The sequence below is a fragment of the Passer domesticus genome, chromosome 3, assembly GCF_036417665.1.
Source record: "Passer domesticus isolate bPasDom1 chromosome 3, bPasDom1.hap1, whole genome shotgun sequence".
NCBI classification, from domain to species: domain Eukaryota; kingdom Metazoa; phylum Chordata; class Aves; order Passeriformes; family Passeridae; genus Passer; species Passer domesticus.
The window spans coordinates 96,924,160-96,950,031 of NC_087476.1; the positions used below are offsets into that span (position 1 = coordinate 96,924,160).

Sequence of the window (25,872 nt, forward strand, 5' to 3'; positions counted from 1 at the left end):
TTAATTTCACCTACTTTTAGCCAACTAAAACTTTAGTACCTAACATAGATTAGTCATTTAAGCTCCCTCTGCAGAGGGAGGGATGCACTTCAAGAGGCTGATTAATCCTTTCTGCTCCACCAGCGTTATATAGGGGTGTGTTTTACAAAATTAGGATGATGTAGTCTCCAATAAACAGGTCACATAAACTCTCTGGAGGGCCACCAGCAACAAAGAACATTAAATCCTTTGGAGATGACCCAAAATCTGACTCTAGTTAACAAGCACAACATTTTGCTTTCCGTTGCCTTTAACTGGATATATATTAGTCCACTGTAGCCAAGGAATAAATTCATACTCACAGAGGACCTGGTAGGACTATTTTATGCAAAAAAAAAAAAAAAATTAAATCTAAGGTACTGTGGAAATATATGGGGGCAAGCGAGCAACAATGAGAGTAAGAAATATCTTGCTGTTTTGGCTCTGCATTTCAGGTTTGATCTTTCCTGGCAATCTACCTATTGGCACTTGATGCTGTGACAGTACAGGTTTGCCAATCCTTCTCTCAAGCTAAAATTCTCTCTTTGTAGGGAGAAAACAACAGGAATAAATGACACAGAATCCACATAAGACAAAGAGAAATTTTTGGGTGCCTATTATATCTTTTGAGATGAAAACTCTAATCAAGCCTCGAAGAATTTGACAAGGATATGTTTGACATGTTCCAAATAAGCCAACCTTGCAATAAATCACATTTACCATGCTAACCCTTACTAAGTAGCACTGAATTTGAATAAGCGTTGCATGAAGGGTATTGAGACAGGCTTAATGCACAAAGTTTTATTAGTGGGGTCTGGAGGTGAAGATATATATACCAACTTCCAAGTTACTAAAGGTATTAAAAACAATGGTGTTGCAGTGTGTTGTCATGGTGTGCCTCAGTTTTCCGGTCCCTCCCCTGAAGTTTCCTTCCCAAGGTGGTGTGTCAATCACCTCTCTATTCCCCATCCTTGACCCCTGCTGGCCACTGCCTATCAGCCCAGAAATTCCAAGGGGAGCGTTGAGTGATTGGCAGGTTCAAAGGATGCTCTCCATCCCCTGGGGTGCCATTGGCCCACCCAGGTGTCCCTCTCCTGAGACCCCCTCCCCCCGTGCCTGGTTGGTGCTCCCTGTGTTCCCTCCCCTGCCCCTCTCCCCGGGTAAAAAGGGAAGCACACCACGCAGTTGGGAGTTCTCTTGGAGCTGTTGCAGGATTCAGAGGCCATGTGGCCCAAAATAAAAATTCTGGATTAGAAACTCTCCATCAGGACCCACTCCTCCTTCACCATCGCCTTAAAGGTTTCTCCAGCTCAGGAAGGCCTGAGGAGTGACCCCCTCAACAGCAAGCTCCAGCCGTAAGCACTGGAGCTCAGGATGTGCTCAGACTTGTCCCCACGTGCTCAGCTGTGACACGGGTACTGAATAGCATCTCTGGGGAGAAAACTCCACAGGTGTGCCTCTTTGGTTCAGCAGCTGGGACCAGACAGACCAAGGCAGTCCCGTTCAGTAATATTGGTAAAATCCAGTACAATGGGAAAAGAAAGACACAGCAGGGGAAAAAGACAAAGGAAAGCTTCTCCCTGTGGCCATCTGGGAGCCATTGCCAGGGAAGCATTCATCCCCCAGTCTCCCTCATAACAGCAGGTTATTACAGTGATGGCAGCCATCCCCATCCCCCAGCACTTCATACCTACATCACAGCCTCTGCCAGGTCTTATGGGCTGTTCCCATTCGCGATGCTTTTCATGCTGACTCTGGCACACTTAGCTGGACACAGGCATTGCACACAGATTGGCACAAAGCTTTGGTGCATGTGTTTCACTGGATAATCCTGACCAGGCATGTAGGTGACCACTGTCTGCTTTGCTATGCTCTAAGCTTTGTGTTTCTGTCATAAAAACTAAAAGTCATAAGATGAGTTGTAGCAAAGGGGTAGGAAGGACAATTCTTCATGCCGATGGCAACTGCACCCTGTAAGAACTGTCTATATAATCACTATATGGGCTTGAAGGTATAAGAACATGAGGCCAATTCTATGTGTCCAACAGAATAAAACAAGTGAAAATACTGCCCTCACAGCTCAAAGCCCTGTCACGGGAGCCCTGGTGAGCAGTTACAGTGAGCTTTGAGCAAAGGCAACAAATAGACAGTGTTCAGCTTCGCAGTGATTGCAGCACCTAAGGCACTGTGCAAGAGGAGAATATCTTTTGGCTGTAGATTTCTTTATTTCAGAATTACTTTTCCTTAAAGCAAAAAACCCCATCCAACTATACCAAACACATTGTGTTGCACAATTCTGAAAAATGCTGTAATGTGGCTTACCAAGTTTCCAAACAAATGTTTATATTTTATATTAAATTGACAAAAGTGTCATATTTTCTTTCCCTTAATATCAAATTTTAAGTCTATTTTTGCAACACTTCCAATTTGTTGAAAGTAAAATGAAACTTGGAAAAATATTTGCCACTTTCACTTCAGCACTTAAAAATCAAATAATTGACCTGGAATCAGCTTTAATGAAATAACTTTTTTTTTTTTTTTAATAAGGTGAAAATATTAAAGTATCTCTTTGAACCATATTCTACATAGCCTTTTGTCTTTTCCACTTGTATGTTTTTCACTTTAACCACCTGCATTGTCTTTAACCACCTGCATTAAACTTGCACCTTCACACGTAGACTTTTACTATGATATTCTTTTTCTTCTTATAATGTCCTCTTTCTTTCATTCCCTACCTTCTTGTCAAGTTCTCTTTTCCTTCTTTGTTGCACTCTCACTCTCTTCTTCTCTTTTGCAACATGTCCAAAGGAAAACCTGGAATAAAAATTTCAAAACAGGTTGTCTACATGTGTCATGGATATAGGGACCTTTCAAAACTTTTTAATTTCCATGAGAAATCTGAGCAGGTTGTACACTCCCTTTGAGGACTATGCTCCCCAGTGTAATCCTTTGGCCCACAAGAATAAAGGTCTTCCTTCTCACTCAGTAGAGAGCCAAGGTCACCAGATCCATTGTCTTCCTTTAGAAAATAAGTGGCAAAGGTATACTCCTCTTCTCATAAACATTTCAGATTTTCTCCCTAGAATGTCCTAGACAGAGGAGAGAGAGGTGGCCATTGGTTAGTAGATAAGAAAATAATGGCTGAATCAAATTATCCTGACCTTGAATTGATAATTAAGTTCTTGGAGACTTCACAGAATGAGAAATTCCACTTTGTCCAGTGAGGGAGCCTAAAGTCAATGGCATGGGTTAGTCCCCTGATATTTGACCAGATTACATGACATGTGTGCTTTGTCAGTCAAATTCTGTTCACTGAGAGTCGAACTCTGACCCCTGCCTCAGACGCAAGGTGACACATTTCTGGAATATCCTTCCTTTCTTCCACATGTCTTCACAAATATTCTGGCCTTTCAACCATGTATTTCTAATTTCTTGTGCTTGGCCCTGAGTATGATGAGAAGACCTTTACTGTGTTTCTACTCCTACAAAAAATACTCAGTCATCATCAGTCAGCTTAACTGGCCATTATCCACTGTGAAGACACAATGCAAATAAAACCTACCTCTGCTTTTTACAAGAAAGAATGCTTCCTTCCCAGTCATATGAAAAAAAAAAAAAAAGAGAGAGAGACATGGCAATTTCCAATTAGCAGCCTCTGTATTCTTCTGCACTCAGTGTTTAAAATAAGTTGATTGAGATTGTAGACTGTGCACACAGCGACAATATTGCCGATGCTGACTTTGCAAAGTACTACTGTGCCCTTTATGAATCAGTCATCCTTGCCTGGAGGAAGAGGCAAAGTAAAACTATGGAGAAACCATCAAGAATCAAGAGAGCAGGAGTGACAAGTGCCTGCAAGTATACAAGTACCAAACTAAGCAGAATTGATCTCTTTACCCACAGTATGGCAACAGAGAAGCCTCATCTATGAGGTTACTGTTTTAAGCTGGCAGTGCATAAGTGTATTTCATCCCAGCAAATGCAGGATGAAACTGTGCCTCTTAATGGATGCTTGGCATCCTGCAGGGTCTGGTATCGTGATTTGGGTCATGGCCATGCTGAGGGCTCAGTATCCGTTTCTGTGATGAGTCTCTGCCCCATGGCAGCAGCTTGCTCAGTCTTTCTCCTCACTCACAGGTATTCTAGGTGAACAGACTTCATCCCAGGGATCATCACCAGCTATGCTGGCTCACCTACTTCTGCAAGGCAAAACCATGAAGATCAGCAAAGGCCATCCACCGAAACAGTCACTCTGACTAGAAGAGGTTAGAAATTAGCACCCAGAAACTCATGTGAGAGCTGAGCTGCAAGAGACAATGGGGAGGAGAGGTGCTAATATGCAGAAAGGATGTCTCCAGGTGATCTGGTCCAGACAAAAGGACAGATGTGCTCTTTCCTTCAAGTTCACCCCTGAGCAGCCAAAGGATCCCCATGAGCCTTTTGCTCAGCCACTGTCACTGAGCTGCATATGCATGTAATCCTTCTGCTGGAGATGCCAGCATTCTGAATGTATCATTCCAATGTATCATTCCAAATGGCTAGTGCAGGAAATATTTCTGCCTGTTTATGCTTGCAAATTTTTCTGTTCTACTGGGTGTTCAGACAGCCTCACAAAAGCAGCTGTAAATGAATTAGCAGGCAAATTGCTCTGCACACTGGAAGATCAGAAAGAAAATGCAAAGAGAACAATACACATTAATGCTGTATAAGCTGTAAACAAAGAATTGTGTTTTTCTTTTCATATACTGAATGACTCTAATAGGGCAAGGCAAAAAAAACCAACAACAACAAAAAATTTTAAAAAAAAGAGGAGACAAGGAAACAAGGATCTCCTGTGCATCATCCTACATCTCAAAATCAACATAAAATATCACCTCTTCCACTTGACAGAAAGCTCCTTGAAATGCAAAAGTGCAGACTATAGAAAAGTGGCCACGTGGATGACATCCCAACAACATGAGATTTATTTGCATCAAAACAATTGAGGAACTATTGGTATTCATAAAACATTTACATACCAGACCCTTTATGTTCAGGAAATTTAGAGAAAACTAGAAAAAACTCGCAGGAACAAGAACATCCAAAACAGAAGGATTCCTTCACTATAAATAATGATTATGATAGTATAAAACTTTTCAATTTTACGTGTTATAATTGAGAAATTTCATAAAACTTTTAAAATATTAATAAATTTTCCAATTTAATTTTCCAGTATATGTGTGAAATAGTTAAATACTGGTTACCTTTCAAGTAGAGGAAACAGGTGTAATTGATTCACTGAGTCCTGCTAAGATTGAAAGTTTCTCAGACCATAATTTATTTACAAAGTGGCCCTTTGGTTCTTTCCTTTCATCAGCCCCTTTAAACTGTGAAGATAAGAAGAAATACTAGAAAGCAAGAGAACACATGCTTATTCCTTCATTCTTTCAAAAAAGAAACCCAAAACAAAGCAGCATAAATTCCATCAGATTTCACGAAAAATCAATTATTTTAATGGTCCAGTGTTCATTTCTGCAGAAGAGTGATAAACTAAATGTCCTTGTTGTCTGTCCAAAGGGAATATTTAGATTATCTAAGCTGTTACATTAGCAAGGGTTCTATCAGGCAGCCAAACACGTGGTTTATATTCATAGTGCTCCATACATACTATCTTGCAGGGTGGTGGGTAAGGCTCTAAACTTTAATGTAGTCATTGTTCCACAAGCATAAATGCTGCTGTACTTCACAGCACTGCATTTTTCACCTGCAGAGCATCAAATGCATCAGAAGCTGTGCAACTACTACTTTCATTTCAGAAATGGGAAAACAGAGCAGCCAGAGAGACACAGCAACAGAGAAGAGAACGCAGCCCTGACAACTTCATATGATGACACAAGTCTGGACTTGCAGCATTTAATTTTCAAATTTAACTAAGAAAGCTAAGTGAAAACTGCCTGTGAGGGAAGGGGGAGGAGATGGGTGGAGAAAGATACATCCAGAACACTACTGAGGCTGGCTCCTCTAAGATCAGCTTTGTCTCATCCACGGTATGTGTAAAATGGGATGTGTTGAATGCCAGTCAGTTTCTTGCTTTGGACCATATTGTGGCATAGAAAAGTGATTCGTATTTTCAGCACACTGAGAAAAGATGTGGTCACATCAGTGTATTTTAATCTAGGAACACTGGACAGCTTTCCCCCAGACAACTAAAATCTACCTCCTTCTGTTTAACTAATCATCACAGGTCCTGGGCTAAGGAGCCAGTCTTTCCCTAAGCAGTCCTCTCCAGCACACACCTCCATAACTCTTTACGCCAGGCTGGGGTCTGCTGTGGACAATGAACCATATTGAGTGCATTGATATCAGTTCTGTGAGATTTGCGAGCCACACAACTCTTCAGTGTGTTTAATTCAAATATTAATATATGGTTAATGTTAACATCCATTTACTGAGTTTTACATCCTTAGAAAGCACTGACATTACAACCACAGGTCCTCATAAAATGTGGAGTAAAGACATTCAGCATCCAAGAAATATCTTCAAATTGAAGCATCCAATCACATACCCTTGCCATTCTGACAGGAATTCTTCTCATTGGTTTGTTACTAATGAACATCATTAGAGTGCTGAAGGAGCTGGCAGTGCAAGGTCACCTTCACCATCTTTAAAAAATTGTGGCAGTTGAGGGAAGTGTCTAATTACTGGAAAAAAAAGGCATATATTACAAATTTCTTCCAAAATGACAGGAAAGAAGATGTTTTTAAGGACAAAAAGAAGCATCAGGGTTTATCAACTCCTATTCAATAAAAACCTCACAACACCACAAAACAAAACAAAGCCAAAAACCCCAAAAGACAAAAACTTATGTACACAAACATTCAAACCTGTCACAGGTTTCAGTTTCATGGATCCTACATGCAATCTTTCTGTTAGAGAAACCAGTCTGGTTAACCATATGGAATCCCAGCATCATCACCTGAGTTGGCACCACTGATGCCTTTTGGACTAAGCTGGTGGAATTGTTGCATTCCATGCACTGAAAAGCCATGATGGAAATATTTCCTTCAAACAAGTTTGATAGAAGCTCTGTGGACTTCTTTGCACATTTCTCAGTCCACATCACAGGCCCCTTGCTCACAACTAGAGGTTACTGTCCACAGATATTTCCAAAAAATGAAACCAGTGATTGTTGTCCATGACTGTGTCACTGTAGATTTCAAGTGTATTGATACTTTTAAGGCTGTTGCAAAGTAAATATCCAAATGACTAAAAATAAGAGATCATTGTATAACCAAATACATCTCGGTTTTTAAACACAAGACTATGCCTTTTAAAGTTATGCAAGCAAAATCAGATTTTGCTACAGACAGCAATAGTAATTGTTATACATTTTACTAACACAAATCTCCTGTTGGCCATTTTCTTGTTTGTCCTCTTACCACTTTCAGTTCAAGGATAATCCTACAGACTGAGCACTGCAATAAGATGCTGATGAATGTTTTACATGCAGGAAGAGAATAACTCTAGTCCTGTGTGGGCCAGTATTGTCTGGTTTTACATAGTCAATATCAGATGTTCTCATTAAAAGAAATACTGAAGTCATAGAATTTATTGCCCCAGCCATTAGCTATTGGCAGCTAAAACCTCAAATATTGCAGTAATAACTGCAATGTAATTTCACGGACAGACCAAAATATATGAATCAATTGGGAAAGCAATCCAACTACCTCAGAGAGCCCAATATGAAGCTTTGAGGTCAGATGAGGACCCAGAAGGTCATCTAAAGAGAGCCTGTATAGTCAAAGTTCTTGAACTTTTGACATAGTTCCCATTCAGGACTGTCTAGAAATGGGATGTGAAGAGAACAATCGTGATCCTGTGAAATTTATGAGGAAATTATGAGCAATATGCTAAAAATAAGTCCTTTTCTCAGGATAGGTACATTGCAGGATACAGAACCTGGTCTGAGCTTTAGAGCCAGCTGCATTTAAGATTATGTTTTGACTTCCAAATCTTTGCTCTGTCACTTGTGGATATTAGTTGTGGAGTCTAAGGAAGCTAAAGTTGATTTGTAAGAAATATGTCAGTAAATACAAAATAAAGTGAGCAATGACCCAATCAAGAGTATATATGCAAAGAATGTTAAATAGATTTCTCTCTTTTCTCCTTATACACACAGTCTGTATGCAATTTATTTATAGATACACAGTGAATATATAAAATCATTAAATATACACTATAGGTACATAACATACATGAAACTGGGACTCAAATAATTTAAAACTTTGAAGTCAAATATTTTAGAGCTCATGTTGAAGCAGATGTCTGGCTTTCCTCCACATATGGCAATGATGCTGTCTGTGGGGTAGATGGAGAACATCAGGTGTCTCAGGGATTAAGAATATCTCTGTAGCTAACAAATGAGAAACTCTGAGGAAAGATTTCAGTCTTCCCCTGACTTCAGCATCTGACAGAGTTTTTGGAAAGTAATGCTCCACTTTTAGGCAATAAATTATTGTGACATTCTGAAATGGCACGTATCATTTGCATTACCTCTTCTTCCCTTCCCTTCTCTTCCCCCATTAAAGAGGGTGTCTAATTCTGTTCTGAGTGCCCATATCAAGTGTTGAATGGGGCTGGCACAATGTGAGACGTGTGGGATGATGTGCCTTCATGAATTGGCAACTGGCAGGCAAAGTAAGCCTATTTTACCTCCCATGCCCTTCAGTTATGCAGTTAATTTGAATACAGATTGGTATTTAAACAATAATAGGCATCCCTTTTTAGGGAGCGAAATCCCACTGGTGGTGATGGGAATTAGGTATTGGTGTTTAATGTTCCTCTCAGCTGACAGAGCATTGAATGAGCCCATTTGGCTTTGTGATAAGTCTTAGCATCCACAGATTTGATGGGTCAGTTTACTTGAATGTTCTTAGTTTTAAAAGTACTTTTTATTTTCCTGTTCATCAGTGGATTTGCTGCACTGAACAAGGCTCATGCATTTACCAGCTTATGGCTCAGTACAAATGGAAACGTAAGGGATAATTGTAAGAGAGAGTGGCTTAACAAGAGACATCTCTGAACCTAGGATGGAGTTATGCTCAGAAACCTGCACATCCCTCATTTGCCACAAGGTGGAAACAATCTCAGGAATGCATCTCCATGACATTGCTGCAATAGCTCAAATGCAGTAGTTAGGTGCCATATGCTGCACATAAGGATGCAGATGCAGCTGATGGTGTCAAACAGCTCTGAACTGAGCGCATGATATGGCTGAATGCTTCTTTACACCCAAGAAAACAGCATGGCTCCTCAGGTGCTTTTCTAATCTAGTATTTAAATAGTACACTAGTTTTATAAAATTCCATGTACAACATGTTGTTTCATAACAAACTAGATAACTGTAAAGAGTTAGTGTACTAATAAAAGGATCTGCTCAGATCTGCAAAGGCATTTAAGTACTTAATGCCCTCAGGCATTTGTCTCCCATTAGATTTTGAATGGACAAATTAGGACATAAACTGTTCTTCTGAGCTCAGGCCAGAGGATTTCTCTCCTACATCACTAATTTGGGAAGATTTTCTAATGATCAAAGACAGATACATCTATAAAAAGAGACTTTTGATGATAGGGAGAGGGGAGATAGCATAAGACACATCCCTTTTTTTCCTCTACTGACTTGAATAACTGATTTGAAGACATGCACAGAATGTTTCTGTTCCTCCCAAATAAGGGACTAGTTAAACTCATTTGACTTGAGGCACTGGTGTGTCTTGCAGTGCAGCAGCCTACTCCTGGTGAGCTAAGAAAGCAATCTCTGCATTCTCCATTCTCCCCACTTGCTAAAAAAATATAAGATTTCTATCTCCTTGAGATGCCAATCCAGCAATCTTGAAATCTTTTAATATCCATATTAGACTAAGAGAATGTTCAGATTTGTCTGTCACACCTAGTGCTTTCCTACTCCAGCTCAGTCTTTTTATCCACTGCTGTCTGTGGGTTCCTCCTGCTTTTCCTCTTACGTGACATAGGTGTAAAGCACTTTTATTTTGAGAATTATGTTCAGTTTGTATTTTATAGCAGATGGCATTTCCAGTGCAACATCAGGGGGCTTAGTGCAGTCAGGAGCTTTCTCTGGGAAAACAGCAGCTTAGTACCAAATGAGCTGATCTGAAGCCTGTATGAAAAACCTGTGGTTTTAGATCTCCCCCGTTTTTGGGGTTGTATGCTTCAGGGGCACATTGAAGCATTTACCCTCAGGGCTAGCATCAATCCGATCCTTGCAGCAGCTTCAGTACAAGGGAGCCCTATGAGCCAGTGTGCTGCCACTGGCATTTTGAGGGCTGCACATAACTGGCAGGAGAGACGTTCGCTGGCAAACCTTCCTGCCACTTTGCCATTCCCCTCCAGATGTGTCACATCTCTTACTCAGTAGATCTCCATGTGCCCCCGCAGTGCAAGCGCGCTCTGCGCAGTTTCAGTTTTGGGCGCTGTGGTTAATCACTGTCATTTCAACATCTGGAGGCTGGGAAAAGCTGCCGGGCCCTTCTGCACAGACCCGTGAAGCTGTTTGCTTTCCTCTGACCCATAAAGCAAAGAAGAAAAATGGTGACAAGTCATTAACAAGATATTCTGTGTTTCGTTTTATGAGTGCCAGCTGTTCCCCAGCAATCACTCATATAAAACCAGCACTAAAACCTGACTGCTGTGGGATGTGAGTGCAGACCACATGAGCACTGAGCAGCTTTGCAGTTAGGGATGGAGTGGATGGTGCCATGGCACCGTGTGGGCCAGCAGCTCCCCAGGACCAGGACTGCTGGGAACTGCAGGGGATCCCTGGGCTGGCAGGGAGGGAGTGTGACAGCCTGAGGGGCACTGGGGCAGCCCCAGCCCAGGACAATTTGGGCATGTCCCCTGAGGATGGAGAGGCCAGGGCAAGGCTGGGACAAGGGCTGATGGGACTGGGCAGAGCAGGGCTGTGGGGAGCTGCAGCCCAGCCCTGCTGGGTGTTGCTGGCCAGGGATTGGTGGCTGTGGGAGACTGCCATGGGGTCCCAGGCCATGGACAGGGTGGGAACAGCCCTGGAGTCCTGGGAAAGGGCAGGCAGGGCTGGTGGTGCCCCCTCGGGCTTGGCAGGTAGACAGAAACTGTGTAGAGTACTTATAACAAGGAAGACCTTGAATTTAAGAAACTCAGGTGAATATCTTAGTACTGCCACAAAATTGTGACAAGTCCATGTCATCTGGTAAAGGCTTGGCCAAAGTCTGTGTTTCCTTCATAATGAAAATTTAGGAAAGCATCCTGAGTTCAGCCAAGAGGCACCAACAAAATAACAGCTACAATGACGGTAATTATGGAGTCAAAGTTGGCTCCATTCATTTGTCTGGGGACTCCCCCTTGAAATGCAATGCTATCACCAAACTAAACCCCTACAAACCCTCTCTGCTAATTCTTGGAAAATGCCTGAGCTGGAAGATTGAATATCAGACAAGCAATACTCAATGCTCAATGTGTTGCTTGAAGAGATTCCTAAAATAACTGGTGAGACACATAAAGGGCCAAGAAACAATTTACATCAGAATTTTCTAAGTTTGTACCTCCAAACTGAGAAAAGAACTTTAGTTTTTTTTCTACTGATTCTTATGAATCTCACTTGTCTCAAGCCAGAAACACAGCTTGGCAGTCTCCATAGACATTCTCATTACATGCCCAAAGACCTTCCTGCTTCATTCGATCAAAAATTTAATTGTATGAAGGAAAAGCCAAACAAAAAGGAAGAAATAAAGTCCCCATGGTGAAGAGCAGAGGGCCTTCTGCAGCATATGCTATCTGAAATGAACACAACATGGCAGCAGCCTCCAGCAAACATTTAGAAATTTAAAGATGCAACACACAAAATTAAGCCATAATTGCTTCCAACAGTAGCGGCATAAGCCATAGCTAGTTATCACCTGAACCATCTGCTCCCCCAAGCAGCAGCTCTTAACACAGGCACGAGATTGAAAGATTGAAGTTCTGATGTGAACTGTGTGTGTGCACTTCAGGCACACACACAGTTCACATCAGAAAAATGGCAACAAAAATCAAGTGTTTTCCTCTGCACTTCAACAAAAAGGAAATGCAGCAGCAGGATTAGCCACAGAAAATACAAAGATAGAAATTGTATCAGTCACGAATGTCTCTGCAGAACAAGCCCAGTCCTGTTTCACACAAATGCTGACAAAACTGATAAGCACATTTTCCCCTTACAGTCAGAATTTATAACCTGAAGTGGCTGTTATAATGGAAAAGTAAATGATCCCCTGATACTCAAATCAATCTTGTGAGAAATAACCTGAATAATGAGTTACAATTGCAAGAGATGAAATTAAGACAAGAACAGTTAAATAAGGATCTAAAGGAACGGATAACATTTAGTATGGTATTGGAAACCTAAATTAGACTTTAAAATGTATGCAGAGACAGAAGTGGGGAAAATAAGGAACTGGAGCAGAGGCCTCAGATAAAGATGAACCTTTGATGAGAAGTAATCAGAAGTAATGTCAGATTCACATTATTTCAGGAAAAATCCCCACTTCAAATAGAATTTTTTATGCAACTAGGTTTTAGAGCATGGCACTATAGGAGGATTTCCATTTACAGTATGAAATACTCCAAAATGCTTACAGCTCAAATCAATTTGTTACAGATGTGATTAGAACTTTTCTCTAAGACCATGCTGCAGCACAAGATGTGGAACCAAGCTAATAACATCTCTTTCACAGATTGGTGCCTCACACTGATGGTTTGTCTTCACCCAACAACAGTACAACAAAATGAAATTATTATCCCTATTTTAAAGGAAGAGACTGGAATAGATGACTCTTCAAAATCACCTAGAACACTAATGACTAACTGAAGGCTTTTATTGTAGAGGAAGGGGATATAGGATCCTGCCATAGGTTCTTGACTACAAAATCAGATTTGAAAAACAAAGAGTCAGGAATAAGACATCTTAGTGTTTGCCAGCATTGGATTAGGTACTGTGACCCTTGTTTTCCATCCAGGCTTGGTAAAACTGAGTTTTCCTCAGAGTCCTACCTAAAGCTGGAACATATGAGGATGGAACTTAGCTCATCTGAAGGCATATGTCTACAGTGTGACCATTTCACTGAGTGCTCTTGTACTCCAGCTTTATAACAAATGGGGGGAAAGTCACTCGTAGGTTGTGATTCAACTTGTGCTAAAGCAAATCTTTAACTCAGGTGAGAAACTGATGTTCTCTCATTGTCCACAAAATTAGCCTGGTAGGATTAGTTCAGATGTTAGCTCAGACATTTATTCTGTAGTTGTCCATGAGATGAGTGCCTCAGGCACTGGAAAATTATAATTAAACTCTAAACAAAATGCTCTGCTTTATATAAGTATTATGATAACATCATCCTTTCCCCTTCCCAAGTTCTCCACATGTCTGTTCAGGCCATTTGTATTGCATCTAATAAAAATACAACTAAGTGCTGGGGAAATACAGCAGGGAAAAAAACCCCATGATCATTCAGACTTTGGAGGATAAGGAGGAAATGAGGAGAACTCTTCTAATAATTGATGGTAATACATAGTGCATGATGAACTATTGTCATCCAGATTCTTCTGCAGGGCACGTTAAATCAATAATGGCAGAAACACTAGCAAGAATCTTAAATAACAGCTATTTTGCATTGCCAGGGAACTAAGGATGGAATAATAGATCTGTCCTACTGTTTGCCTATTTATGTATTCATCCATGGTCTAGTTATTTATCTGTTTCTCTAGAATGGCTGGCTGATGTATTTCCCTATGAAGAGAATTTTTAAGGAATGTCTCAGGTTATCAGCGACCTTGAGTCTGAGTACCTGTGCTAACTCCTGTGATTCTGTCCTGCAGACCACATGATATGTGAACCACAAGGAGACAAGATCATTATTGAAAGGTTAAAAATGGGAATGAGCTAAGGGGAAGTTTCAACAGATGGTATCTGTCATGAGACCAGTTAAATCTAAATTTTACAAATAGATCATTCCAAAAAAAAGGGTGAGGAAATTCTCCTTTGCGACATAATAGAAAACATCAGAGGAAAACCATGACAGAGTCCACTACTGTCCAATTTGGAGCTGCATAGTTCCCCTTCAGGAAACACTGATTTAGAAGAGCTACAATATTTCCTGCAGTATTTAGTGCTGGGTTTGGCTTTGATATTATCTGGGATTAGATCAGCTCCTTCTATCACAGCCTTGATTATCATGCAGAACCTGAAAGATATTGGAATAATCAAGCTTTCATATAATCAAGGGCATATTAAAAGTATTAAATGCATACCTAGAGACACAACTGTGTAACAACTAACAGGCAGTTACAGATCACTGGCTTTTGAAAATCACAAAGAGAAACAAATCTTTTATTTCATATTGTTATTATTTCAGTGACATTCTGTAATCCAACCAAAGCCCTGTTAAAAAAGAATTAAAGGAGTTTTTATCTTTATTGCATTGTGCTATTTAATTATGGTCATGGCACCTGGAAAGACTCTCCTAGCTGAGGAGGATTATTAAAAATAAAATACATTGTAAATAATAATCCTTAACAACAATCTTTTCAGAAATGTTGAGTCTCTAAGTACACTTAGAGACAAACTGGTGTATTGCAAAAAGAAATCTGAAGCTTGAGTAATTGTTGTAACCCCTCCCCAACAAGTTGGTGCTAGTAGCATCACTGTAACCTAGACCATCTGCTTCATAGTCTAATTTTTCTCTCATTAGGATACAGTCCTAAAGTGATTCCTGAAGTCAGTCTATTCCCATTATCAATTACAGTGTTAATTCACTTCAGCCTGAAGATTTAAGACACTATCTAAATATAAAGAAGCAATCTAATTGCTGTTTGCTTTTAAATGAGTAGCCTAGAGTTTTTGTAGCACTGGATGAAAAGACATGCATCATTGGACACCAGTGAAGTTCAAAACATGGCTCAGATTTCACATTAAAAAATAAGCCTTGTTAGATACCATATGCTTATAGCCAAAATCATATCAAAGTTGACTAACAATCAGTGTCTGATGACTGTGGTGCTTGACTCAGAAATGCACCACCAGATGAAAGCATCTCTCTGCTGTGGAAGCTAAATAGCATTTCATGATGGGTGAAAGATTTTGGGAAGGAAAAAAGAAATCTCTGCAATGTAAACAGCATTATACAACCAGTTTGTAAACGTGAAAGGGATGAAATGTACCTGCTCTGCAAATAAATTCTCTGCGTCAGAAGAAATAAATCAATGTATGTGAATCAAGGCCAATTTGTACTAATTGGGCATAATGGCATTAAGTTTCTGGGTTGTTGTTTTGGGTTTGTTTTTTTTTTCAAAAACCTCATTTACAATAATTTTTTACTTTTCCTACTATTTTTAGCACTGGGTTGCATAGCAGGAAATAGTGTTACACTTGCAGGACAGGATTGAGTTCCATAGGTTCAGAACCCTGTCCCTGATGTCACTAAATATTTTGTTCTGTGACCATGTGTATTTTTCAATCTCTTCCTTTCTTTAATTCCTAACTAGACATCCTGGTAATAGCTAAGAATTACATATTGGGAAAATATCCAGTCTTTTCTCTGAAGATCTGATATTTCAGTAAAGCAGCGTGAACAAAGGAAACACATATGAAGGTGGTAGACTGAAGTCACCATGGAGGTAGAAGTGGGGAGATTTTGAATGACAGAGCAGAGTTTTTCCTAAACACAACCTTGTCTAAGTGCAATGATAATTTGGTTTTGGTTTTTGTTTTTTTTGTTTGTTTGTTTGTTTGGTTTTTTGTAGGCATTATATTTACCATTGATTCTCCTTTTTTTTCCCTTTTCTCTCTCTTTTTGTTTAACTTCTCATTAATCCCTCCTCCAAACTTCAGTTCCAATGACAGAAATTCATAAAACCATTTGGGACACATGAGCTGTGAAAGGTTTTAATCAAGTTTAATTTTCGTTTCACTCCAGTCTCGTTTATTTCATGCAAAAAAAGGTTAGGAGCAATTTTGCAGGACATTACATCATAAATCCTAATTTGTGTATTTTATTTCTATTGCAAACCTATGGACTGTAGTGAACTTGACAGAATTCATTAGTTTTTTTTCCGAGAAAGTCCCAATACAAGTCTGGATTGAGACAGCTCTTGTTCAGTGTACACTTGACTAAAACAATATGTAAAACTTGAGTTATGAAACACTCTTAAATAATCTGAAAAGGACAAAATATACCATGAAAATCAGATTCAAGTTTGTGAAAGGAAAAACTAAACAAAAAACAGAAAAAGAAATTTTAGACAAACTTTCAGTAGAAGGTAGGATGGATACTTTCCTTTCATTCCTTTCCACAGAGGGAGGAAGACCAAGAAGCATATCTGGACAGTATGTAACATTTCAGAAATGACTAAATTTAGTAATAGGTAAAATGATTCCTTGGTTGTGTGGGGTTTTCAGAGTGAAAGATATCTCTTGGACTTTACTCCTGTATATAACTAAGACCTAGCAAAATAATCAAAATTCCTGTTGAAACAAAAGAAAAAAAGAAAAAAGAAAAAAATTTTGAGGATTCACAAGGGAAAAAACAAGTGACCTGTATAAGATAATTATAATTGGCTACCATGATTGAAGAATAAACCAGAGGGGAGAAAGAAAAAGCCACAGGAAAAGGTCAACCAGAGAAAGAAATATGCCCAAAGTTTGGTCACAATGAACTATATGTCCCCATACAGCAATTAGAGCAATGGTTTCTGTTCAGTTTATTCACTCTGTTGTATCACTCAAGAAAAGAGAAATAAATCAGGCTGGTGCCTGACCTTTAAAAAACAGTGGATCCCAGTGAATCATCCTGTCATTGACATAATAATTTGATTTCTTTTTAAGACTCTTTCCACACATTCAGCAGCTGGCAAAAATAGAGTTATAGCCTGTGTTTTCATGAGGAGGCCTTTTTCCCTTGCTTCTTAAGGTAAATAAAGTATAGCAGTTGGAAGCAACTGAAAGATAAATTTATCATCATGTCCACTGTGCCTATAAAGAGAAAATCAGTGCCAGGAACAAGATCTGCATGAAACTTATGGCATCAAAACATTTCATTTAAAAGTATTGAAAACTTTTGTTTCTTTCTCTTCACAATTATTTCTAATGTGTTTTTCTGGGTTCCTCAAAGATAAAGTGCTCAAACACCAGAAGAAAAATTTCTATTTATACTTTGAGCTTACTCACAAGGTCCTGGAAATCTCAGAAAAAGACAATGTAAGGAATATTTCCAGAGAGATCCAATAAATTAATGGAAACACTCTGTTTTTGTACATTTATCCAATTTCAGCATTGAACTCTGCTGGATTAGAATTGAAATCAATAGTTCCTGCCATGCAAATATGACAACAGTGTAAAAGAGAGACTCATAGTTCTTTGTGAACTTTTAAAAGTTCACAACTAGACTGAGGATATTATGTCAGCATCAAAAACTAAGAATCTGTTAATTTTATTGGGTCATTTTTTGTCATAAACCATTGGAAAAACAGAAAGTTGCAAAACATATGCTGTTTATTTCACTTATCCTCCTTTCTCCCCCTGTTCGAACCATTTTTATATCCAAAGTAAATGATACAGAGAAAGCACTAGAAGCGACCTATATTTTATTGCTGCCTCTGGATTTAGAATAGTAAGGAAAGACATTTGCTTTGGACCCTCAGTGTAGTTTCTAATAGGTATAATGGGGCTGTGAAGTTTGTGTAGGACCTACACACCTGTCCTGTGCACAAAACCATTATTTGTTCTACAACTGAGCCGGGCCATTCCTGATTCTTTATTGACTGCATAAGGAATAAAATTTAAACAGGAACTTAGGGCAAGTGAAGATCAAGGAAACGCAATGTACAAAAAAATATCAAATGGATGCCACTTTCATCTTCTTGACCTTTATGTCTGAATCTATTGAAAATTTATTGATCTAAGTTGTCCATTTAGATCACCTAAGTCATTGACTCCATGCTATTAGAAACAGCAATCTCCTGTAACTACCAAGCAGCACTAATTTTTGTGTCTCAGTAATCTCACTATAGTTCACTAATAAATTCACTCATTTTGCTTTCTTATCATTGATACTCCAATTTTTAGGAACCCTTTTTTCGCTTCAAGATTAAAGTTATTCATATACAGTTCATATCTATTTATTTTCATACCATTTTTATTTTAGTTTTAAACGGTTATTCTTCTTCCCTGATCTTTATTCCCTTAGCATATTTCAGCAATATTCCCTCCCCATCTTTATTTTGCTGGGCTAGGTAAGGCAAGTTTTCTTCTAGTGTCTCCTGAGCAATAAATTAATCATTTCACTATTCATCTAGTAATTCCTCCCTGCACCTACTTCAGGTTGATTAAATCTTTCTTGACTATAGCTTTACAGAATTTTCAGTGTTGTAAAATATTTTTACTGGCATAATATGAAAGTTTCCCACATCTAGCATATATTTAATAGTGGGAAATTAATATCCATTTTATCCTTTTGTCAACAATGTCCTATAGTTTAAACAGCTCTCTTCCTCCTGTGGTGCTTATCCTTCTATTTTATTCCTAGGTATCAATCATCTGACTCCTCAGCTTGTATTTTGCTAGGCTAGGCATCCTAGACTCTCTTTTTTCACAAGTAGATATACACTTTCTTCATCATTTTAGCAATCTTCCTTTTCTCTCATCTGAATTTGTCTTTCTTGCAGGTGGTGAGACTCACAGTATTCCAAACAACACCTCCCCATGACTATGCTATTAACACTCCCATATGTCTCCTCATATATCCAAAAAGAACATTTGACTCTTTGATGATGGCGTCATATCAGTGGCTCCTAGTCATTTGGGGACTGACAGATATATTCAAATAGTTTGTCTTCTCTTTCTGCTCTGGACAGTAAGATGCCAGGACACTGCAGAAATTATTTGCAGTTATTCCTGGTACAAGATATTACATACCAGCTCATTTTGCCATTTTTCTGTTACCTTGACTCTTCTGATATTTTGTTCTTCATGTATAATATAAGCTGATTTCTATAACTGCTATCTCTTGTGTTTGTGTCATCAGCTCCTTTTTCTCTGTTGCAGGATCAGGATCATTCACAATAACAACATACAATTTTGGTCCTAACTTAAATTTTTCAGAAAATCCACCACTAATTATTTTAAAGTCCAAAAGTTCTTGTTCTGACATTTCCTTTTTTTCTTCTTTTTTTGGTCTGACTTTACCCTCCTTCTCAACTATGTCATGCTTTTTTGATAATCCACATCTTCCTACACAGAGCTAGTAATTCCTCAATTCTTCACACAGTTTCATAACTGAAATCACATAACTCTGGCTAGATAAGATCAGATGCACTTCCTTTGTATAGGAAAAAAATAATCAAACAAAAACCAGCCAAACAAAAATACAGAAAAAAATCAGGTTATCCTGACAGCATCTACATTCAATAAACGCCTGTAATATCCTATTTCTCAGTCTCTCCAATTCCTGCTTTCTTATTAATTCTTAAGATATTTCCAATGTTTGATCTATGGATTTCTTATTTTCTATTACACTTATCTTTCTAAATAAGGGCATTGCGTTTTCCTCTTTCCAGTTTCATGCCATTGCACACTTCAAGCACTGACTTTAATCCTTTTCTTTCTGAATGAAGATTTTATTTGCCAGTTCTTTCAGGGTTCTGGGCTGGATATATGATCTACTCACTTTTACTCAAGACCTTTCAACATTTTGATTTCAATTTCTCATTCCAATTCACTATCCTCTCTTTGTCTTCATATATATCATGAGTCATACTTCAATTTTTTTTTGTCCAATGACCCTCTGCCATTTCATACACAAATTAGGAGAGTCCTAAAGTCTCAGCCATTCTTTTTTTTTGTGTGATCAAAGTTCTCCATTTACACCTTGATAGCAACTTTTAGAATTTTTTTAGAGTGCACAGAATACTGAACAGTACTTTAAAATATGCATCAAATCCTACTTAAAGTATTTTGAGGGAAGGTTGCCTTTTGAAATTTTTCTCTCTGTCTGGATTTCCCTGGTTTCTATCTTTACAAGAATAGAACATGTCTCTTGTCACTCAAACTCAGTCCTGGAAATAGTAATTCAAAAGGTTTATGCTTTAGTGAAAAATAATGCCAGGAAATCAATGCTAATGCCAGTTTTTCCAGCTTCAGAAAAAGACTTCTTATGATATGCAAATAATGGAAGTCTTGATTCACTGGCTTGGTAAGAAAATAAATGAATAAAAGTAATGATTCTGGTTTATTAAAATATTAAAATATTTCATTGTTGTGTTTTTCTCATTTCCTCCAGTAATGCTTAAATGGCATCTGAGAAGTGGGTCATTTTGTGTTTCAGTCCGTCAAGCATTCAAGGAATGACAGTGTCTGTCTTCAGAGGGCTAATCCTGTGCTATGGTAGCCACTTACAGTGGCTTCAGCAGGACATGGAAATCCCTCCATGCTTTCTGTGATCCAAAAGACAAACATAGACATGGACCCATGGGGCTGTCAAGTATTTTTGTATGCAAGGACTTCTTGGAGGAGGAAGTCTGTTGAAGAGAGGCAAATCAAATATATGCTTGTGTGTGAGAGAAAAAATATAAACTATCTGTAGCGGTATTGCAATATTATAGTGAAATTTGACTTCTCTACAGGTTTTTTAAACTCTAATATTAGTTTCCTGTCTATACTCATGGGTAACCTGATTAAACCAGTGGTAGGTCTGCAGAGTTCTGATCACCACATGAGGCACAAAAGTCTCTGGCTTCATCAACACATCCTTTTCCACTGACAGCATGGAAATGGTTTAGGAAATAGCTTTAGTTTTCAAGAATGAAAACATTGTCTTATAAAACCCTTTATTTCCTTGAATCTCTGAGTAGGCTGGATATTTATGTATAAAGAAGAAAGTAATCACAATGACCTATCAGCCTCTGCAATCTCCTTATTTTTGTTGATGACTTCCAGGGATAAGAATAATTTATTAGGCTCTTGGCTGGATATCATTCCATTTTCATCAGTGTTGCACATATAAAGATAGTTATTTGAGAATTATTTTGGGAGATAGGGATAAAAACAAATTACTTTTGTAGTGGCCACTGAACACATGTAAATGAAATTAATTATGAAGTGTATTGCTCCTCATGGACCAAATAACATCCTATGTAGCTCTGCTGGCCCTCTATGTTCATTTGTTGAAAATCTATTAATAAGAGCATATTTTAACTTGTAAATCATTATCTCCACAGCTCATCTAGCACAAAGAGAATGGAGATAGCCAGAACAATTATATGCAATCTAAGATATTGCAGCTCTGAGTAAAACTTCTCACTGGCTTCAGCCTTATTTTAGAAGAGGGAAATGTATCCCCAAGGCATTCTGACACACCAGTGTTCATTTCTCTTTTGCTGCAAATGGCAAGCAGAGACTCCTATCATGTCACAGCACAATACCTAGATGCCAATGTTCCACAATTACTTCCTTACACAAGCAATTCTTTACTGTTTTGTTCTCCTAGTCTTTACCAAAACCTCAATTTATAGGTTATGAAGTCAGCTTTACCTGCTAATCACAGATGCGACAGGGAGCGGGATGAAACCTGGTACAAGGTAGCAGCTGAAATATTTGTCAGCTGGTGGATGTTTTAAGCCACTGGCCACTCTTAAGTAGCACTGCCATTTCTGCCACTAACACAGTATATCTGTCTAACACATGAAACCATGGAAGAAAAGACAGGTTGCAAACAGGCTTGCAAACATATTTGTGTAAGCCTAGCTGTGGCAGTCATCAGTAAAGAGGATGTGATGTGTATCCCAGTGTCTACATCTATGGTATCTGTCACCAGCTTTCATTTTCATTTGGAGCCTCTGATGATTGCCCAAGACAGCCTATTGTTTCTCTAAATTATAGACATGGAGTAACAGTTAGTTATAACAATATCTGGGGACTTATGTTTGTTTGCTGTAAAAGAGCCAGGTGAGGCACTTTCAAAAGGCTCATTTGAAAAGGCAAGCTCAGACTCTTTGAGATACAGTACGGCCAAGTGCTGGGTCCTGCACTTTGGTCACAACAACCCCAGACAACACTACAATTTGGGAGCAGAGTGGCTGGAAAGCTGCCCAGGACAAAACGACATGGGACTGCTGGTCAACAGCAACTGGGCATGAGCCAGTGTGGCCAGGTGGCCAAAATGACCAATGGAATTCTGGCTTGTTTCAGCAATAGCATTGCCAGCAGGACCAGGGCAGTGACCATCCCACTCTACTCAGCACTGGTGAGGCCACACCTTGAGTGCCGTGGCCAGTTCTGACCCCTCAATACAAGAAAGACATTGAGGCGCTGGAGGGTGTCTAGAGAAGGGCAATGGAGATGACAGAAAGCCTAGAGAGTAAGTCAGACAAGGAACAGCTGAGAGAGCTGGGGATATTTAGCCTGGAGAAAATGAGGCTCAGGGGAGACCTTATCAGTGTCTACAACTCCCTGAAAGGCAGGTGCAGCCAGGTGGGTATTGGCCTCTTCTCCCAGGCAACCAGCAACAGGACAAGAGAACATACCCTCAAGCTGCACCAGAGGAGGTTCAGGTTAGAGATCAAGAAGAATTTCTTAACTGAAAGGGTTGTCAGGCATTGAAATATGCTTGAAGTTGAACCCCAGAGAAGTTGTGGGGTCACCATCTCTGGAGATGTTCAAGAAATGACTGGCCATAGGACTCAGTGCTATGGTTGTTTGACATGGTGGTGTGCAGTGAAATGTTGGACTCTACAATGTTGGAGGTTTTTTCCAAACTTAATGAATCTATGAATCTTATGCAAAATTGGTTCCCTTTATTGCTTTTCAAGATGGACATCTGCAACTTCAGGCATCGAAAACTTAATGACCCTTTAAAAATATTCACACGTGTAGCTTATGTTTATCTCAAATGAACATCCCTCTTGTTTGCTTTTTGAAAGACCATCCATGCTCAGCCGTGGCAAAAAGTATGAGAGAGAATTTTCCTTGTAATGAGTCACTACAACAGGATTTAAGTTTGGATGAGGACCATAAAAGCAACTTAAATTAATATGGTCAGAAGCACAGGATAGTACTGCCAGTAATTTTTACAGGCCTCCCCAACTTCTTCAAGCATCAGAGTTCCCATTTGGCATTAATTAAGCATCTTTAATTATGCATCTCTCTATTTTGGCATGCTTACAAAGAACCTCCCAGAAGAACCATAGCCAGACTTTATTTGTCTACCAACAACTGGTAAATGATTACAGTCCTCACAATGTGTGGATTGAGATATTTTATCAATCTCTTGGAAAGAAATGTACATGGTATATCCATACATATTTTTGTTTGGCTGTGTAGGTGCACTTTCCCCTGTTAAAATTACCATGAAAGAAGCAAGGATGGGTATTTGATACTGTCCAAGTGAGGAGCAGCATATGTACCTATCACACAGGAGGTATTATCAGCCAAGATTTCCTTTGTTAGATAGTGAATGGTACTGCCTTTCAGGAGCTAACATCTGCTTTGGGGCCAGGGAACAAATTAACTTCTCCTCCTCCAAGCTAACTTGCTCTCTCTCCTTCTCCCTCTGTTCTCTCTCCTTGGCCACCTATAAGTTTTAAATATAATTAACATGATCCTTCATGCTTTCTTCCTTAATCACTACCTTGCCACAGCTCCTTATTTTTCCAAGGTCTACAGGAAAGGTGTCATTTGGCCAAATCTACTGAATAGGCTCCTGCATGAAATGACAATTTATAACAATTAATTAAATGTTAGGATTCGTCTCCCTGTCAGATGATGCCACTGGCTAATAATGCACCTCTATGTCAGTGACAAATGATGAGATGTCAGCAATAAAGCTGCTTGGAGTGAAGAACTTACCTGTCAGACATTTATTCGTCCACACTTATCCCAAATGACTGAACTCCTTGAAAATACTTACTGAATAGGTGGTGTGGTTCAAACTGATATAGACTGACATTATAAGTTATTCAGCATAAAGGAAATAGAAGAATATTCAAGATTTTATGTTACTCGGTGTAGGGCTCCACCACTCCCTAATCCTATGATAAGGACTCCAAGATCACCTGGTAGTTTGGGATCAGCTCTCCTGATCCTAACCTGGGCTATGGATGGTCAGTTATGATTCTCCTCAAGAATGACAAGGTGTTGATGAAATTATTTATAAATCTCCCCAGCTTTATGAAGGGAATGCTTCTCATTGCATGGGCTGCAATTAAGTGAACAGCTTTTGCGAAGGGCGAGGGCAAGCAAAAGGAACAGATAAAATATTTGGTAATGAAAAGAACCCAGTGATACAATACAGAAAAGGGAAGTATTGAATGAAGTGTTCCTGCCATCCACATGCTAGTTGAGGAGTAGCACCATGAAAAGGAAAAAAAAAAAAGAGAAAATATATCTGTAACAAATTACTCTGACACCTGGGCTGAAATCCAAGAAAAACTTTCAGGCAATAAATAAGATGTCTAAGAAACTGAATTTCTTACACTTGTGGTAGATCTGTGCTGAATGCCACCATGGTAAAGCATGGTTTAAATACAGAATTCAAAAATTTTAGTATGTTTGCAGCTGCTCACTAATCATAAATGCTGCCATTTAGCTCAGCTTCCTAACTTTTCCCTTTCATTGTGATTACTGCTGTGGTGCATATGCAAGTGCTAGCTGGGAAAAGGACAATGGAAGGTGCAAGACTGGTCCAAAGCAGTCAGGGATGCACTGAACATTGATACGTTGATGGGTAGAATTTTATGATTCTCTTTCTCAAAGCTACATTCTGTAGTGCTCACCTGGAATGTACGTAGAACGCTAAAATTGTGACAAATCAGGGAAATTATGGTGGTTGTTTTCAGTCCTATCAAAGGTCCACTTTATTTTGTCCAACACATTGTTTCAGAGATGATGGCCATGTCCTTCACATGGTTGTTGCCTGCAGCCAGGACCATTTAGTTCTAAGATCCTATTTAATGCAAGAAACACCTAAAGCTTATTACCCGTCACTGGCTGCATAAAATTACAGGCTGTCAGTATGTGTTAGATGAATCCATCTGGAGAAGATAAAAGAACCGTGAATGAAACTGGTTTCAACATTCCAGATAAACTGTCTTTTAGCATGAAAAAAAAAAAAAAGCTGAAAAGGAAAAAAAAAAAAAGGAGACCAAAGACTGGTTATTCTCTTTCTCTTTATGTAAACTAGAGAAGAGGGCACAGAGCTATTAGATAATGCAGTCAGCTTCCTAACTGTTTCAAAATTATATTTTTGAGGCTTTTTCTTTTGAGGTAGGTCTTTCTTGCTCAAAGGGTGGTCCCTCTCCTATTATTGACTGCAGTATTTTGAGTCTTGTCTTTTAGCAGGAAAAAAGAGATGGATAAACTGAAAAATAACAACAGACTTGGTCTGCCTGAAAGCAAACTGTATCAATGCTCTTGGAGGTGTGGGGGGTGTTCAGTATTAAATCTTTTTTACATACTTTACAGAAATAGGAAAACCACATTTTCATTAAAAGGATCCTCAGATTTTCTCTTATTCATGTCAGTAGGTTTGAATGCAACAATTAAGAAATATTAATATGCCTAAGTAAATCTTTGGGAGCACATATAGACCATGAAATTGTCTTAAGTCATGTTCAGGCTTGTATCATGAGCCTTCCACTAGGGAAAAAAAAGTTAAGATGCTGCACAGTGATTAACAGTCCAGCTCGGTAAGAATATTCCTATTTACTTCTGGGAAGTAAGAAGAAGGGGACACTCGGATTAGGACTTTAGGGAAATTGAGTCAAGCTATCAGCTACATGATGTTCATTCTAGAGTTCATCACA

The 25,872-nt window shown here is 39.0% G+C and overlaps 1 protein-coding gene and 1 long non-coding RNA gene across 6 annotated transcripts in view; one reads left to right on the forward strand and one right to left on the reverse strand.

The window, feature by feature from the left end:
* Positions 1–25,872, forward strand: part of LRFN2 (leucine rich repeat and fibronectin type III domain containing 2) — a 212,168-nt gene that overhangs the window by 168,350 nt on the left and 17,946 nt on the right. The window lies entirely within an intron of this gene.
* Positions 1,960–25,872, reverse strand: part of LOC135297219 (uncharacterized) — a 111,759-nt gene continuing 87,846 nt past the window's right edge. For 2 of the 5 annotated variants that reach the window (XR_010359261.1, XR_010359262.1), the window contains exons 10-12: positions 6,563–6,698; positions 5,262–5,384; positions 1,961–3,107 (exon numbers count right to left, since the gene is read on the reverse strand). This is a non-coding gene — a long non-coding RNA (uncharacterized LOC135297219). Of the gene's footprint in view, positions 3,108–5,261; positions 5,385–6,562; positions 6,699–25,872 lie in introns of all 5 variants that reach the window. The other 3 variants (XR_010359263.1, XR_010359260.1, XR_010359264.1) reach the window with 3 other exon arrangements.